Source organism: Monodon monoceros, unplaced genomic scaffold (assembly GCF_005190385.1).
Source record: "Monodon monoceros isolate NGI ecotype Baffin Bay Population unplaced genomic scaffold, NGI_Narwhal_1 Super_Scaffold_19, whole genome shotgun sequence".
Classification (NCBI taxonomy): domain Eukaryota; kingdom Metazoa; phylum Chordata; class Mammalia; order Artiodactyla; family Monodontidae; genus Monodon; species Monodon monoceros.
In genome coordinates this window covers 82663791-82676573 of record NW_021703775.1, presented here as the reverse complement: position 1 = coordinate 82676573, position 12783 = coordinate 82663791, and positions in this window count along the sequence as shown.

The window sequence follows — 12783 nt, the reverse complement described above, 5'->3', positions numbered from 1 at the left end:
CTGATCAAATAACCAAAAGCTTCCTTCACAGCTGTGGGTCCTCATCACAGAGACTCTAGGAAATGGTTTACAGATCGGGTTGGAAGAACCCACTGCCTCAGAATCATTTGCGATGTTTGATAAAAATGCAGATCCCTGGGTTCTGCCCCAGGCCTGGTGAATTACAATTTCTGGAGGAGAAGTTTAGGAACCTGCACTTTAAAAGGGTCCTGGTAACCTAGGGCCACAGTTCGAAAGGCACCAGCACAAAGTGCAGCCAGCCTTGGAAACAGCAGTACTTCCTTCCTTCTGCATGAAAGCAGCATGAATAAGTAGAGAAACTGATAAAATCTTCTGCGACGTCCCCTTAGCAAAGTCAGACTTTCCAAATACAGCGACTCTCACCTACCCTCCCCCCTTACTTTCCCCAGCACACATGACCCCTCTCCATGCATCCTCCCAGCTCCTCTATCTGTGAGGTCTTCAGCCCCTTTGCCCTTGAACTTGACCCCTGATGCCACTTCTCAGGGGAGACTTCGGGGGCTCCCATCAGAACGAGCCACTCCTTCCTCTGTTCTTCTCCACTCCAGGGGCTCTGCCAGACCCCCTTTGACATTGACCTACACCTATACGTGCAGATCATAGATCCCCGGGGTCCAGAGACCCTCCTTATTCTGGCCTCCCTGTGTCCCAGTATCTACTGAAACTTGTTAAGATCACCAACATATATTTCCTGAATTATTTTAATGAAATGATTCAAATCAAGTTATTTGATCTTATTAGAATTTAGCTCTCAAAACAACTCTCGTTCCTCAGCCCACGTACCTGCTCCAGCGTATGTAGAAACATACGGATGGTGGCCTGAGCTGTCCTCACCTGCTCTTTCCTTTCTCTTTCCCTCCTGTCCATCCGCCCCCGGTAAGAAGGAGTCACCCATCCATCCAACAAACATTCACTGAATTCCTGCTTACCTCCCAGCGATGGACATACATAACCCAGGGCTCTACTGCTGATGAAGTAATACTTTCAGAGAAGAGAGAAGTTAACCAATGATGTGTGATAAAGATGAACCAGTCCTATTGGAATCTAGAGGGAACCGTCCAAACAGCACGACCCAGTCAAGAAGGACATCACAGAGGTGGTATGAGCCTAGTCTTGACGGCAGGAGTTGTAGAAATGGACGACAACATGATTAAAATTACTCAAGGGTCTGTGTGGCTTCAGCATTAAAGCACAGACTGTATTTGCTTAAGGGAAATATGTAAACCTTCTGAGCCTCAATTTCCTCACCTGTGGTACAGACGTAATGGGAGTTTTTGAAACAAAATATTATTCATGAAGTCCTTAGCAAAGTATGTAATAAGCTCTAAATAACTTTACATTATTATTAAGGAAAAGGGGTCACTTTACAAGATAGATCCCAGAGCAGAAGGAAGACTGAAAATCCAGTCCCAGGAGCGGGGAGCCGGGCAGCTGTTCAAAGGCCTGGCCCTTGGACTGCTCTGCTCCAGACACCTGCAAGCCAGGCTCCATCAACTTTTGCAATTCCCAGGAGAGATTCTGATTGGCCAGCTTGGGGCAGGGGTTGGTCACAAGGCTGAGGCCCCGGGGGGGACTGAGGCTCAGCCACGGCACTTTGCAAGAACATTCCAGACAAGGACACTGACAGACCATGGCTTTGGAAGCAACCTAGGAGGCCTGGTAGAGCTGGATCTTGGGGTTTGTGTGGAGAGTAGCAGAAGGAAAGGAGCTTGGATTTTCTCCTATGGGCAGTGATGCTAAGATGGGGACACAGAGCCTTGTTCCTGAGACACAGGTCTGAGGTGGCTCCTTGAAGGCACCGTGAGGCATTCAAGCCGGAAACGAGCCCACCTCGCCCTCTCCAGGGCCCAGCCCCCGCAGGAGGACTCAGGCCACCAGACACTCTGGTCTCCTCCAGGAGGGGTCTGTGGCCCAGGGGACGGCTGGATGCACTGATAGAAATGTGTCCAGGGTCAGATCACCTCCGTGCAGGACACAGGTCATTGCTAAATGACTCTCTGTGCTCACGTACATACAGCTGCAGTGCACGAGCTCCTGGGATACAAGATAAAATTTTCACTCTACTTGGCCCCCAAATTCAGCAGAATTTGGATCTTTTCAAGTGTTTTAAAAACAATCTGTGCTAATGGCACAATGTTCCTGCTAATGCCCTTTGAGGGCCAAATTTTCAAAAAATGGCAAATAAATTTGTTTGTGGTTTCCATGTGTGGTTTTATGGGTGAGTATAAACGCTGGAGCTGAAATAACAAGCTGATTTTTCCTTGTAAACATTGACACTAGGGATCAGATGAGGTGTACATTGGAAAGGCTATCATCCACGTCTAAGGAAAAGGGGTGGGCCGTCCTCAGTTAGGGGCATATTGTCCAGACAGAGCCAGAAGGAATGTTCTCTTTATATTGGTCCTTAAGAGAAACCAGGCTGGCCTGTCTACACAGCCGGCCAGAAGAACACCAGCTGTGGCTTGTCCCCTAACTGAAGCATGCCCCCCACCCTTTGCTACTCTCGCTCCCTGCCTCAGGTATCACCCCAGACCGCCCACCCTAGATGCCGCATCTCCCAGGCTCTCTGAGCCCGTAATTACCTGAATTTGTTCCAGCACAGCCTTGTCTGGAATCAGACTTCTAACCTCAGTGTACCTCTACCCACATCCCCCTGGATTCAGATTTGTTCCCTTCCTTAACCTCTGAGGTGCCTGGGGGCCAAATGGGGCCCTTGCTGCCAGCCTGAGCCCATCAGAATCCCACCTGACCTCACAAAGACCCAAAGAGTCTCACGATTCAGCTAAGCATGCAACTTCTGTGCCACTGCATCCTGATTAGGAGAATTAACACTGAAGCAAGCGGCGAGATTGAAGGCCTGGGTGGAGGTCTCCGTGGTCCTCTGTTCCCAAATATATGAGATGAGGCTACGGTCAGGGCACACATCCTGGGTTGCTCCAGGATGGTGGGACCAGAAGCTTAGCACTGCCTGGTGCCTTTTCTGGTGGCTGGGCCTTGCCCGTGCTACACCAGCTGCCCCAGCGTCTACCACCCTGGCTGCAGCCACTTGAGAGGGAGAAGCAAGAGTGCGACCAGCATCGCCAGCACCACCCAAGTGTGGGGATGATGGGCTGCTTCAAATATAAAGAAGTCGTAGAGACGGCCCGAAGGCTTGCGTGTGCTGAGTCTTCCCCCGGCGAGAGAAGCAGCAGGGATGGACTGGAGGAGAGAGCTCGCTTCACCCACCGCTGTCACGCAGGTGAGCCAGGCAGGGGTCCAGGGAAGAGGGCTCTGAGGGGGCTGACACCGCGAGAAGAGGCAGCGGCTCACATCCAGGCCACACCACCTGCAGGAATGTGCCCCGGGGAAACCAGGGAGCTTCTGGAACACAGGGCGTCTCAGGTCTTCCCTGATACGTGAGCCTCCCTCCCTCCAGCCTCACCCTGGCCTCCATTCTCCGCATTCGGCCCCATGCAAGCTAGCTTTTCATCGTCTACAGCCCTCCCTATAAACGCCGGCTGTGCACACCTGCCCCACGGTCATCCACACAGAGGCCTTTTACCCCATCCCCACACACTGCCCACATGCCTTCCCTTTCCACAACACAGCACAGACAGCAAAGGCTCACTGAATAAAACGCATATTTTATTTTTGAATCCAGTCTACGTTCCCATCAAAGAATGTAGGCATGAAGGCAGACGTTGTCTGTTACTTCACTCTTATTCAGTGTTTATTGGGATCGTGAAGCTTTCCTGCCAAAAAAAAAAAAAAATCCTTCCACCCAGCTAATACCTGATTCTCAGAGAAACTTCCTTTTAGTGTCACCCATAAAAGCCCTAGCTTATTTGCATGGCAGAGATTAGGTTTTATTGGATCCCGACACTCAGATCAGTTCATGAAGAATTACTCAGCAGAGGACTGTTTAGTTTGGCAGTTCCTGGCTTCACAAAATTTTGTTTTGGTGACTTGGAATTTTCCAGTACAGTTTCTCGAGCTTTAAAAACAGATCTGATCCAATCATTATTTCTCTCTCTGCAGCGTGTCTACATTTAGCTTCAGGATTTATCAATGACATCTTCTCTAAGCAAAAGAGACGCGCCAGCCAACCGTGTGTCTGGTTTAGAAATGGAAAGCTGACACTTGTTTCTTCTTTGAAGCCATCGGTGAGTGTCGGCTTTCCTGGAATGGTTTTGAGGGAAACAGCGAATTTTGGAGTCTCGCTGGCCTGTCAGGTCCTGGTCCAGGCACCAGAGTTCTGAGTGGAATATTGCCAAGGGCCATGAATCAAATACAGTCTAATTGTCCTCATTAACGTGCTCTTGACTATGTCCACGTTTCGACTCCGGACTGGCTTTTGGGGATGAGCTGCCCCTGTGAAGTTTAAGTCCTCGCATCCAGCAGGCTGTGTCATAAAGGACCCAGCAGTATGATTCTTCTAAAGGTCGAGGGCGATGTGCCGGAGGGCACGTCTCTGCCAGCCACTGGTCCTTCTGGCCAGGATGGTGCTGGGTCACTGGCCAATCCAGGCTGAGTGGTGATGTCAAATGTTCCTGTCGTGAGCTGCCTTCTGACTAAACGGAACCCTTGGGTAATGATGGAGCAGCTTCCTCTCTAAGCTCAACTCTGAATCTCATTAAGGACTCACATCCTTCAGAAAGCACTTCACTGGGTTTTGCCAGAGGCAGAAAGGTCTTACCCCACTAATTGGTGCTTACATAAAAAGAATAAACACTACCAAACTTATCCTACAGCCGGCCCCTGCTTTTACCCACTGTGAAGTTATTATGACCAGAGTAAATCTTATTTTATAAACAAATACCCTGAAAACTACTCTGTGATAGATTTCTGCATATCGGAATTGTAAAGGAAAGAAGTATTACTCCTTGTTTTTAGAAAACTAAATTTTGTAGTCGAACTTCCTTTGCTACTGAAATAGTAGACCCAGCATCCAAAAATAAATTCATCCAAAGATAAAATTTTCATCCAAAGATGAAATTTTGGATCCCTACATGAAACGAATTTTGACGCCCAGAAAAGCTATGAACTGGACAAGACCAAGAACATTTACTCAACAATATAAGCCTCCCCGTGAGCATATTTTCTTGGTCCCCTGCCTTAGGCTCAGCTCCCAACCCCCTCACCAGTCCCCTTCCAACACAGCTACTACCACTCCCAGGCTGACAGCCTACCACAGTGGTCCCTAGGGCCCTCATGGAGCTGAGCATTCAGTGGGGAAGACAAATAAACCAAGAAAGAAAGAAATAGATAAATGTAAACGTATCAGATGCTTTTACATATTCAAATATCATGTAAAAGTCGTTGCTAGCAGATTCTTCCAATGCTAGTCTGGGTTGTTTGAGAAGAACCTAACCCTTGAACCCCACATCTTTTAGGTCCCATCTGAGTCTCCTCAAGAAAAACACCAAGGCCCTTGTTCCTTATTATAATTTCATGTATAACACGCACCCAGATGATGAATGGTTACCTAGTGTTCAGAAAATGCTGTGGGTTGTTTTCACTCAGGGCATTTTTCTTTTTTTTTTTTTTAAGATGTTGGGGGTAGGAGTTTATTAATTAATTTATTTATTTTTGCTGTGTTGGGTCTTCGTTTCTGTGCGAGGGCTTTCTCTAGTTGTGGCAAGCGGGGGCCACTCTTCATCACGGTGCGCGGGCCTCTCACTATCGCGGCCTCTCTTGTTGCGGAGCACAGGCTCCAGATGCGCAGGCTCAGTCGTTGTGGCGCACGGGCCCAGTTGCTCCGCAGCATGTGGGATCTTCCCAGACCAGGGCTCGAATCCGTGTCCCCTGCATTAGCAGGCAGATTCTCAACCACTGTGCCACCAGGGAAGCCCCAACTCAGGGTATTTTTAATTGAAAAAAATCCTAAAAGCTAACGACAGCCACGGGGACCGACTTTTGCCCATAGACTTGGGACAATCTCCACCCATATGACAATGGGACCCAATAACTCTATGCAAAGGGTCCTCCTCCTAGGAAAACCCAAGTACTTGACTCTTCTTAGTGAAATGTCACAGAAAGGCAACTTGCAACCAGTGCTGGAGAAACTCTCTTCTCTCTCTAGGACAAGCTTGTTCAGTGCTTCCTCAGAACCAATATTTACTGGGAGAACAAGCCCATTTTCCCTCAGTTTCTTTGCCGCCTGCTGGGTCACTCTTACCAGAGGTGTGGGGTGGCCTTGTCTAAGCACCAGAGCTGGAGAGAAAACATGGATCACTGTTTGGATTCCGTAATTTTTACCAAATAATAGGACTGCCTGCCTCTTACAGCTGAAGGTCCTGCAAAGACAGTAGATACTACGGGCAACACGAGCTTTAGACACAGTAAACCTGGTCTCCAGTTCAGTTCCAACAACTACTCCCTACCTGTGACTTTTGCCAGTAAACTGAAAACGATGACCACAGGTGAGGATTGAATATGATACCATGTGCGTCCAGAATATGGGTGGCACTCACCAAACAGCCAATGTATCATTGTTAATGGAATTCTTGAGGCTGCTTAAATCTCATGTTATCTTTGTTGTGATCACTGAAAGAGACTTGGTTGTTGAAATAATTTGGTACTGCGGGAAGAACGTGGGCTTTTGGCATCTAACAGAGCAATCTCGGCTTCCAGTTAACCTGCCAGGAGTCGGGCCACGTCTAATGCATGTGGTAGCTGGACATACCAGTGGCTTCAAATCCCTCCAGTGTTTTTTGTGTCTCCCCTCTTGACTCTGGGACTTCTCTTTGTACTGACCCTCAGAGACAGTCTGTATCTTACAAATCTTTCAAGTTAATCTGCTCTTGTGCTGCGTGCTGGGGATAGGAAGCGGGGGAGGGGCACGTTCTATAATCTTTTTCTCAGTGTTTAAGTTCTGCTCTCTTAGTAAATTTCAGTTACACAGTAATGTCATCATCTATAGTCACCATGTTTTGCGTTACATCCTCAGACCTTAATCATCCTAGAGCTGAAAGTATGTACTCTTTGACCAACCTTTCTCTATTTCCCCCACGCCAACGCTGGCAACCACTTTTCTACTCTGTTTCTATGAGTTTCAAAAATTTTTTTTTAGATTCCACATATAAGTGATACATACCATACAGTATTTGTCTGTCTCACTTCACTTAGCATTAACACCCTACAGGTTCATCCATGTTGTGGAAAATGGTAGGATTTCCTTCTTTCTCATGGCTGAATTATATTCCATTGTACATATGCCACATCTTCTCTATCCACTCATCTGTTGATGGACACTTAGGTTGTTTCCATATCTTGGCTATTGTGAATAATGCTGCTATGAACCTGGAGTGTAGTTATCTCTTTGAGGTCCAATTTTTATTTCTTTTGGATGTATACCCAGAAGTGGGATTGCTGGATCATGTGCTAGTTCTATTTTAAAATTTTTGAGGAACCTCCATACTGTCTTCTGTAGCAGCATCACCAGCTTGCTTTCCCACCAACAGTGCACAATGGTTCCCTTTTCTTAACCTCCTCAGGATCCAGCCTGGGTCTGGGTCTTGGACTGTGGTGTTTCTGTGCCTTCCCAGGGGCATAGCTATTATTGTTTTCCTTCCCCTTCTTTCACATTAATTTGTGTCTATACCTAAACAACTTCCTTAAAGCGGTGTCCTTTGTTTACGAGTTTGTTAGTTTATGTTTTTTCTCTGAGGTGAAACAGGAAGGCTAGAAAGTACGAACCATCTGCTGTCCCTGCCGTTCACCCACACAGCCAGACTCCAGGTGACACACCTAGAACACAGCTCTGCGCCTGTCTCTTCTGCTAACCAGCAGCCTTCGGTGATTCCCCAAGTCAACTAAGTCTCACCTCTGTGCATTAAATGCCCCAGCAGGCTTGAAAGGGAACGAGTAGGGCCCAGCCCCTAGCCTATTTTTCATGATATTAGTCTTTGGTGGAGTCTTATGTCTGGTTGGTCTTCAGGGGACTCCTGTGTCTCGTGGGTCTTGGAGGAGGCCATGTCTCATTGGTCTTGGTGGAGGCCCGTGTCTCATTGGTCTTGGTGGAGGCCCATGTCTCACTGGTCTTGGTGGAGGCCCGTGTCTCATTGGTCTTGGTGGAGGCCCATGTCTCATTGGTCTTGGTGGAGGACCGTGTCTCATTGGTCTCGGTGGAGGCCCGAGTCTCATTGGTCTTTTTGGAGGCCTGTGTCTCCTTGGTCTTGGTGGAGGCCCGAGTCTCATTGGTCTTTTTGGAGGCCCGTGTCTCATTGGACTCAGTAGAGGCCTGCATTGGAACTTCTTAAAAGGTCACCAGAAGATCCTAATGCGAAGCTTAATTTTAGACCCATAGGTCTGTGGCCTTGTTCCTCAGTGTGGTCTCAGACAAGCAGCATAGACATCACCTGGGTCGTTATTAATATAGTCTGAACTCCACCCGAGACCTACTGAGTCCAGACTTAAGTTTTATCAGATGCCATCCAGGTGGTATAGACACAAATTAATGTGTGAGAAGCCCAAACTGTTTGGTCCCCTTGCACTGGTTTCCTGGGGCTGCCCTAACAAAGTAGCACAAACTGGGTGGTTTACACAAAAGAAATTTATCATCTCACAGTTCTGCAGGCCAGAAGTACAAGATCAAGGTGTCAGCAGGGTTGGTTCCTTCTGAGGGCTGTGAGGGAAAGATCTGTCTGTCCTTGCCTTGGAGATGACTATCTTCTCCCTGTGTCTCTTCACATCGTCTTCCTTCTGTGCATGTCTCTGTGTCTAAATGTCCCCTTCTTATAAAGACATCAGTCATAATTGATCAGGTCCCACCTTAAAGACCTCATCTTAACTTCCTTCCATCTCGTAAAGACCCTATCTCCAAATACAGGCACATTCTGAGCTACTGGGGTTAGGATTTCAACATATGAAGTTGAGGGGACACAATTCAGCTCATAACGTCCATCATAGGACCTGATACACCTGATAAACTCACCTACTCCTCTTGTAAGACCTAGATCAAAAGTCATTCCTCTTTGACCTCCAGCCTTCCAAGTACAATTAACCCATCCCATTCTCTCTTGTTTCAGGACCTCTGGAACCTTTCTGCAGTTACTGATTTTCTATATCCCTTTAAGCCTTCAGCAGATCAAGGACAGTGCTGGGTCTTACCTAACTTTTATCCTTTCTGCCACATGGTAGATGCTCTATCACAGACTACATTGGTTATAAAAGGAATGAAATACTTTAAGAATCAAAACTTAAAATTGTCATTCAAAAAAATCCCTAATTTTTAAACCAGTTGCTGAGCAGAGAGATAGAGTTGTAAAGGGTAGCGACACAAAGGATATTTCAATGGCTTTTACTCTCTGCTATCCAGTAACTCCAGGCTATTTTCTCTGGAATTACCTGCCCAGAAAAGGCTGAGATCCAATGGAAAATGCCAGATGAGATGAGGGAGCCCCTCCCAGCCTGACCCCCTGTTTCTCCTTATCTGCTTGCACGCCTCACCTTGCCCTGCTCTCATACCTGCTTCACTCTCCAAAATCCTGATGACAGGTTGTCATTCCAGCCTCCAGTTATTTTTTAACAAGCAGCTGCCACAGCTCTCTCATGAAAGCTCCTTGACATCACAGGGCTGGGAAAACAACAACCGTGTCCTGAGTAAAGCAAGATGTCCTTGCTCCCCAAGCCCCAGGCAGGCCAGCTGGAGTGCACATCTGCTGGGCGTGGCGACCTCCTTCCAAGGACTGGTGTATTTTAGAGGCTGGTTCCCTTTGAAATTCATGGGCACAGGGGTTTTCCTTGGGGTCTAAGGCAAGTCATCTTGAAATTTTTTAATGGCAAAGTCTAGATTAGTTCACATTTCAACCCCAAACCCAAATCAGTTCCTTTTACTACCTGTGATTTCTCCCCTTCTCCCCTGCAGACAAAAGAATGCATGACCCAATGTACCAACAGATAGGGCGCCTGTTTATTTCTAACAGATGCATTTTTAAAAGTTAGAGTAACAGGAAAAAAAAGTTTAAAGGAAAAACTGGAGTTAGTGTTGAATGGATTAATAGCTGGCAGGTGGCTGGGTGTGTGTGAGAGCAGATAAACACGGAGGTGGAACCAAGATAACTGAACTGCAGTCTGGCCACGATGCAACCAGCTGATAATGCAACACTGCTGTAAGCTTGTTCTGAGCTGTGCAGTCCGCCTCCATTCTCCCTTTCTTCCCCAAAGGTAAAAATTCCCAGTATAAAGATATGCTTTGACTTTCCCCTGAGAGCTGGTTACTCACCTCTCACAATGTTCTGGAAAAAAGGTTGAGTGTGCTAGGTGGCTTCACACATGGTCCATTCGTAGACAGCGTGAGGACATAGAAATTACCTTCTCTTGACCTTGAGGTTTTTAGGACAGGGCTCTCCTTCCAAACCCATATTTTTATGTCTTTCCTCCCTCCCTCTCCTCCTTTTCCCAGCTGGTATTACATGATGTACTCTGCTTTCTAGATCTGAAAATACGTGAAAAGCTTGGGCTAAGAGAAGCTGGTGGCATTTATAAATGCTTGCAGGAGTCCATCCTCTAATGTCACCAAAGAGAACAAGCATTTGGAGGAGGAAAGAGAAACAGGCAGTACATGAACATAAACTCATTTGCAGTTTAAAAAAATTAGATTTACTCATCGCTCTATTATAAACTAAGAGAATTTTCTCCCAATTCATCTTTGTCACAAAGAGAGTTATTTTAGGGGTCATTGTAAGGAAGAATGTTGCTTTTTTTCTGTATCCAAAAATGCTACAAATATATCTTCTGTTCTGGGGGCAAAAAAAGCAATAACTCTCCCTCTTTTCTATGAGGAAAAGGCAGCTTCTTATTTTTATGTTAAAGAGTTGTCAAGACAGTTATATTTTTCATAGCATTAAAAGTTATTTTTTTATTCTGCTTAATTGTTCATTGAGATTTGAAAACCAAATCTGCTTCCTTGCCAAATACCTTTGTAACATGTACATTTCACACTGGCTTTTATTATAATAGGTTTTCTCATGGAATCTCGCATTCTGGCGTCTGCTTTGCTATGATATTATAACAATAATTAACATTTAGCACTTACTGTATAGCCAGCCTTTGATCCATATTTTTAACAAAATGTAACAACAATGCTGTTTCATGCAGCATCTTTCATTCCAGGGCCCAAAGTAGCTGGTAGCATCGTATTATAACCCGAGATGGTTGTATTCACTCTTGAAACCCTCCCAACGCCCCCGTGGGGTCTGAACTCAGCAGGCATCTTCCCTAAGGGAAGAGGAGGGAAGAAAGGTCAAGTGAACAGCCATCTGCAGTGCTGGGGCAGCAGAGCCAGGAATAGAATCTGCTCCATTTGCCTTCTTGGTCAGAGGTTCCAAAGCTTCAAGGCACCTATTTTTAAATAAAGGAGATGGATGAGGAGATAGAAGCAAAAGTTGCCAAGCTTATTATGACGGGGATTTGGATTTATCCTGAAAGTCATGCTATGTCTTCTGAAATGAATCCCTAGAAACAAAACTCTGATTAGATTATGCAATGCCTGTTCGGCAAACATTCATGAGCACCACTTTTTGCCCCATGCTAGGTCTCTACTATGTCTCCCTGCTTTAGCAACAGGTTAGAAGGAGGCATATGAATGACTTCAAGAATTATAATTTTCACTCTCTCTAATCAGGGCCATCAACAGACACCAAGAGGCATCGCTCACACTCACCACTCAGTCGAGGGGATGGCCTTTTGCCCAAGGCTACCCTCGGAACAGTTAGCCTATCTCTTCTGCTTTTCTCCTGTAAGTCCCAACTCTTAGCTCCTAGCATCCTTACAGGAAAAGAAGCATGTCACCATGTTAAATTTTGTGGGGGTAATCAGTCATGATGACCAAACAAAAGAAGCCAATTGTCACTCTTAAATTCAGAAGCATGAACATGGCCATTATAGTTAATTAATTATAGTTAATTACTACATCATGGATATGGAAAATTCTTCATCCTATCTTGGCTTCACTCCGATTTATAAAATCTCAGGTAAATGTCAAGGTGTAGGTCTAGGTCAGAAACTGGCGGGAAATGAGGCAGGCAAAGCGTCTGCCACAAACAAGAGACTCTAAGTTATGTCTGGAGTGAATCACAGTAGGAGCTACAGAATGGCAGGGGATGGCAAGTGGTCCCAATGTGAATGGAATAACGCCCAGAACCATCACAGGTAATCCACGTGGACACAAGGCTTGATGTGCTCAATCGGGTAAAAGTCCAACAGCCCCATGAGGTGGGGCTCATCTCCATTTATGTCCTTATCTCCATGTCCTTATCTCCATTTATGGCTGAAGAAACCGAGGTTGACAGAGCTTAAGTTGCCCCAAATCACAGAACCAGGAAGGCAGGAGTGAAAGCCATCCGACTAGACATGCACTTGGAGTCATGAATTTCTTCAGCCTCTGTTGAAATACCTCTAGCTGCCAAAAAGGGGTCTAAGTCTGATTAATAATAGTGGTGATTAGTCATCATAACAGCATGGAGTTAGCAGACACTTATGCTAACCACGTGCCAGGGACTGTTCCAAACTCTTTACATCCATCAACTAGTCTTACAGCAACCCTATGAGGCTTAATTTTTATTTTATCCCCATTTAATGGTTGAAGAAACTAAGTCCAGGCTAATGAAGCTAGTGAGTGTTTTCACTAATGGATCTACTTGCATAAAACCACCTGCCGTGCCCCTCTTCCCTTTTATCAACAAGAGAGGGGACGTGAAGACAATTTTGGTTTGTATGATCTGATTCTGCAACAGTGGCAGCACCAAAGAAGAGAGACCTGTGTCCATTCTTGCCAATTAT